The following is a 6,186-nucleotide window of genomic DNA, read 5'->3' as shown; positions in this document are numbered from 1 at the left end:
GTTTTTCCAAATCTTAGAGGGTCCTACATATCGGAAATAAATTTTTTAAATCGAGAGAATGGCGAATAATGGGTAAAAGCTGGAAAAATCCAGGAAAATTGGCTTATTTCCATTATTTTAAATTATTTTTGCAATATATTCGACAGTTTTTAGTGCGTAAGGTGTTCTATGAGTAAAATTGTGCATCTTTCTTTGTTGAAGAACGCATAATGGAATAATAATAAAAATATAATAAATAAAGTAAAATGGCTTTGTGGGGTTCGAATTTCGATGCCGTCTAACTCCCTTGAATATTAAGTTGTCATTTTCAAACTCGGAACCTGAGTAGGGGTTTATGGTCCAAACATATCTTCTGCAGGAAATTTTTATAGGTGAATTAGGGGGAGGAGGGGGGCCCTCAAAGTTCTATTGGATAGCTGACAGAAAAAGGACTTTTGAAGAGAAATTATGGCAGGTTTCTCGTGTTCTAGTGGTATGGTGGTCAGGACACGGGACTAGTAACTGACGTCTGGCGCGAGGGAGCGCAGGTTCGAATCCCAGCTTTAGCATCTTTTCAAAAAAAATTTCTTTTTTTCTTTTTCCGATTATTTTGCATTATATTATTTTTTCAAGGTGTTTTTCCAAATCTTAGAGGGTCCTACATATCGGAAATAAATTTTTTAAATCGAGAGAATGGCGAATAATGGGTAAAAGCTGGAAAAATCCAGGAAAATTGGCTTATTTCCATTATTTTAAATTATTTTTGCAATATATTCGACAGTTTTTAGTGCGTAAGGTGTTCTATGAGTAAAATTGTGCATCTTTCTTTGTTGAAGAACGCATAATGGAATAATAATAAAAATATAATAAATAAAGTAAAATGGCTTTGTGGGGTTCGAATTTCGATGCCCTCTAACTCCCTTGAATATTAAGTTATAATTTTCAAACTCGGACCCTGAGTAGGGATCTATGGTCCAAACATATCTTCTGCAGGAAATATTTATAGGTGAATTAGGGGGAGGAGGGGGGCCCTCAAAGTTTTATTGAATAGCTGACAGAAAGAAGACTTTTGAAGAGAAATTATGGCAGGTTTCTCGTGTTCTAGTGGTATGGTGGTCAGGACGCGGGACTTGTAACTGACGTCCGGTGCGAGGGAGCGCATGTTCGAATCCCAGCTTTAGCATCTTTTCAAAAAAAATTTCTTTTTTTCTTTTTCCGATTATTTTGCATTATATTATTTTTTCAAGGTGTTTTTCCAAATCTTAGAGGGTCCTACATATCGGAAATAAATTTTTTAAATCGAGAAAATGGCGAATAATGGGTAAAAGCTGGAAAAATCCAGGAAAATTGGCTTATTTCCATTATTTTAAATTATTTTTGCAATATATTCGACAGTTTTTAGTGCGTAAGGTGTTCTATGAGTAAAATTGTGCATCTTTCTTTGTTGAAGAACGCATAATGGAATAATAATAAAAATATAATAAATAAAGTAAAATGGCTTTGTGGGGTTCGAATTTCGATGCCGTCTAACTCCCTTGAATATTAAGTTATAATTTTCAAACTCGGACCCTGAGTAGGGATCTATGGTCCAAACATATCTTCTGCAGGAAATTTTTATAGGTGAATTAGGGGGAGGAGGGGGGCCCTCAAAGTTTTATTGAATAGCTGACAGAAAGAAGACTTTTGAAGAGAAATTATGGCAGGTTTCTCGTGTTCTAGTGGTATGGTGGTCAGGACACGGGACTAGTAACTGACGTCTGGCGCGAGGGAGCGCAGGTTCGAATCCCAGCTTTAGCATCTTTTCAAAAAATTTTCTTTTTTTCTTTTTAAGATTATTTTGCATTATATTATTTTTTCAAGGTGTTTTTCCAAATCTTAGAGGGTCCTACATATCGGAAATAAATTTTTTAAATCGAGAGAATGGCGAATAATGGGTAAAAGCTGGAAAAATCCAGGAAAATTGGCTTATTTCCATTATTTTAAATTATTTTTGCAATATATTCGACAGTTTTTAGTGCGTAAGGTGTTCTATGAGTAAAATTGTGCATCTTTCTTTGTTGAAGAACGCATAATGGAATAATAATAAAAATATAATAAATAAAGTAAAATGGCTTTGTGGGGTTCGAATTTCGATGCCGTCTAACTCCCTTGAATATTAAGTCATAATTTTCAAACTCGGACCCTGAGTAGGGATCTATGGTCCAAACATATCTTCTGCAGGAAATTTTTATAGGTGAATTAGGGGGAGGAGGGGGGCCCTCAAAGTTTTATTGAATAGCTGACAGAAAGAAGACTTTTGAAGAGAAATTATGGCAGGTTTCTCGTGTTCTAGTGGTATGGTGGTCAGGACACGGGACTAGTAACTGACGTCTGGCGCGAGGGAGCGTAGGTTCGAATCCCAGCTTTAGCAACTTTTTAAAAAAATATCTTTTTCTTCTTTTCCGATTATTTTGCATTATATTATTTTTTCAAGGTGTTTTTCCGAATCTTAGAGGGTACTACATATCGGAAATAAATTTTTTAAATCGAGAAAATGGCAAATAATGGGTAAAAACTGGAAAAATCCAGGAAAATTGGCTTATTTCCATTATTTTAAATTATTTTTGCAATATATTCGACAGTTTCTAGTGCGTAAGGTGTTCTATGAGTAAATTTGTGCATCTTTCTTTGTTGAAGAACGCATAATGGAATAATAATAAAAATATAATAAATAAAGTAAAATGGCTTTGTGGGGTTCGAATTTCGATGCCGTCTAACTCCCTTGAATATTAAGTTATAATTTTCAAACTCGGACCCTGAGTAGGGATCTATGGTCCAAACATATCTTCTGCAGGAAATTTTTATAGGTGAATTAGGGGGAGGAGGGGGGCCCTCAAAGTTCTATTGGATAGCTGACAGAAAAAGGACTTTTGAAGAGAAATTATGGCAGGTTTCTCGTGTTCTAGTGGTATGGTGGTCAGGACACGGGACTAGTAACTGACGTCTGGCGCGAGGGAGCGCAGGTTCGAATCCCAGCTTTAGCATCTTTTCAAAAAAATTTTCTTTTTTTCTTTTTCCGATTATTTTGCATTATATTATTTTTTCAAGGTGTTTTTCCAAATCTTAGAGGGTCCTACATATCGGAAATAAATTTTTTAAATCGAGAGAATGGCGAAGAATGGGTAAAAGCTGGAAAAATCCAGGAAAATTGGCTTATTTCCATTATTTTAAATTATTTTTGCAATATATTCGACAGTTTTTAGTGCGTAAGGTGTTCTATGAGTAAAATTGTGCATCTTTCTTTGTTGAAGAACGCATAATGGAATAATAATAAAACTATAATAAATAAAGTAAAATGGCTTTGTGGGGTTCGAATTTCGATGCCGTCTAACTCCCTTGAATATTAAGTTATAATTTTCAAACTCGGACCCTGAGTAGGGATCTATGGTCCAAACATATCTTCTGCAGGAAATTTTTATAGGTGAATTAGGGGGAGGAGGGGGGCCCTCAAAGTTTTATTGAATAGCTGACAGAAAGAAGACTTTTGAAGAGAAATTATGGCAGGTTTCTCGTGTTCTAGTGGTATGGTGGTCAGGACACGGGACTTGTAACTGACGTCCGGTGCGAGGGAGCGCAGGTTCGAATCCCAGCTTTAGCATCTTTTCAAAAAAATTTTCTTTTTTTCTTTTTCTGATTATTTTGCATTATATTATTTTTTCAAGGTGTTTTTCCAAATCTTAGAGGGTACTACATATCGGAAATAAATTTTTTAAATCGAGAAAATGGCAAATAATGGGTAAAAACTGGAAAAATCCAGGAAAATTGGCTTATTTCCATTATTTTAAATTATTTTTGCAATATATTCGACAGTTTTTAGTGCGTAAGGTGTTCTATGAAAAAAATTGTTTATCTTTCTTTGTTGAAGAACGCATAATGGAATAATAATAAAAATATAATAAATAAAGTAAAATGGCTTTGTGGGGTTCGAATTTCGATGCCGTCTAACTCCCTTGAATATTAAGTTATAATTTTCAAACTCGGACCCTGAGTAGGGATCTATGGTCCAAACATATCTGCTGCAGGCAATTTTTATAGATGAATTAGGGGGAGCAGGGGGCCCTTCAAAGTTCTATTGGATAGCTGATGGAAAAAGGAGTTTTGAAGAGAAATTTTGGCAAGCTTCTCGTGTTCTAGTGGTATGGTGGTCAGGACACGGGACTAGTAACTGACGTCTGGCGCGAGGGAGCGTAGGTTCGAATCCCAGCTTTAGCAACTTTTTAAAAAAATATCTTTTTCTTCTTTTCCGATTATTTTGCATTATATTATTTTTTCAAGATGTTTTTCCAAATCTTAGAGGGTACTACATATCGGAAATAAATTTTTTAAATCGAGAAAATGGCAAATAATTGGTAAAAACTGGAAAAATCCAGGAAAATTGGCTTATTTTCATTATTTTAAATTATTTTTGCAATATATTCGACAGTTTCTAGTGCGTAAGGTGTTCTATGAGTAAAATTGTGCATCTTTCTTTGTTGAAGAACGCATAATGGAATAATAATAAAAATATAATAAATAAAGTAAAATGGCTTTGTGGGGTTCGAATTTCGATGCCGTCTAACTCCCTTGAATATTAAGTTATAATTTTCAAACTCGGACCCTGAGTAGGGATCTATGGTGCAAACATATCTTCTGCAGGAAATTTTTATAGGTGAATTAGGGGGAGGAGGGGGGCCCTCAAAGTTTTATTGGATAGCTGACAGAAAAAGGACTTTTGAAGAGGAATTTTGGCAAGCTTCTCGTGTTCTAGTGGTATGGTGGTCAGGACACGGGACTAGTAACTGACGTCTGGCGCGAGGGAGCGTTGGTTCGAATCCCAGCTTTAGCAACTTTTCAAAAAAATATCTTTTTCTTCTTTTTCCGATTATTTTGCATTATAATATTTTTTCAAGGTGTTTTTCCAAATCTTAGAGGGTCCTACATATCGGAAATAAATTTTTTAAATCGAGAAAATGGCGAATAATGGGTAAAAACTGGAAAAATCCAGGAAAATTGGCTTATTTCCATTATTTTAAATTATTTTTGCAATATATTCGACAGTTTCTAGTGCGTAAGGTGTTCTATGAGTAAAATTGTGCATCTTTCTTTGTTGAAGAACGCATAATGGAATAATAATAAAAATATAATAAATAAAGTAAAATGGCTTTGTGGGGTTCGAATTTCGATGCCGTCTAACTCCCTTGAATATTAAGTTATAATTTTCAAACTCGGACCCTGAGTAGGGATCTATGGTCCAAACATATCTTCTGCAGGAAATTTTTATAGGTGAATTAGGGGGAGGAGGGGGGCCCTCAAAGTTCTATTGGATAGCTGACAGAAAAAGGACTTTTGAAGAGAAATTATGGCAGGTTTCTCGTGTTATAGTGGTATGGTGGTCAGGACACGGGACTAGTACCTGACGTCTGGCGCGAGGGAGCGCAGGTTCGAATCCCAGCTTTAGCATCTTTTCAAAAAAATTTTCTTTTTTTCTTTTTCCGATTATTTTGCATTATATTATTTTTTCAAGGTGTTTTTCCAAATCTTAGAGGGTCCTACATATCGGAAATAAATTTTTTAAATCGAGAGAATGGCGAATAATGGGTAAAAGCTGGAAAAATCCAGGAAAATTGGCTTATTTCCATTATTTTAAATTATTTTTGCAATATATTCGACAGTTTTTAGTGCGTAAGGTGTTCTATGAGTAAAATTGTGCATCTTTCTTTGTTGAAGAACGCATAATGGAATAATAATAAAAATATAATAAATAAAGTAAAATGGCTTTGTGGGGTTCGAATTTCGATGCCGTCTAACTCCCTTGAATATTAAGTTGTCATTTTCAAACTCGGAACCTGAGTAGGGGTTTATGGTCCAAACATATCTTCTGCAGGAAATTTTTATAGGTGAATTAGGGGGAGGAGGGGGGCCCTCAAAGTTCTATTGGATAGCTGACAGAAAAAGGACTTTTGAAGAGAAATTATGGCAGGTTTCTCGTGTTCTAGTGGTATGGTGGTCAGGACACGGGACTAGTAACTGACGTCTGGCGCGAGGGAGCGCAGGTTCGAATCCCAGCTTTAGCATCTTTTCAAAAAAAATTTCTTTTTTTCTTTTTCCGATTATTTTGCATTATATTATTTTTTCAAGGTGTTTTTCCAAATCTTAGAGGGTCCTACATATCGGAAATAAATTTTTTAA

Source organism: Parasteatoda tepidariorum, chromosome 2, assembly GCF_982258835.1.
Source record: "Parasteatoda tepidariorum strain Cologne lab strain chromosome 2, Ptep-v5.0, whole genome shotgun sequence".
NCBI lineage: Eukaryota > Metazoa > Arthropoda > Arachnida > Araneae > Theridiidae > Parasteatoda > Parasteatoda tepidariorum.
Note: the sequence above shows the minus strand (reverse complement) of the source record.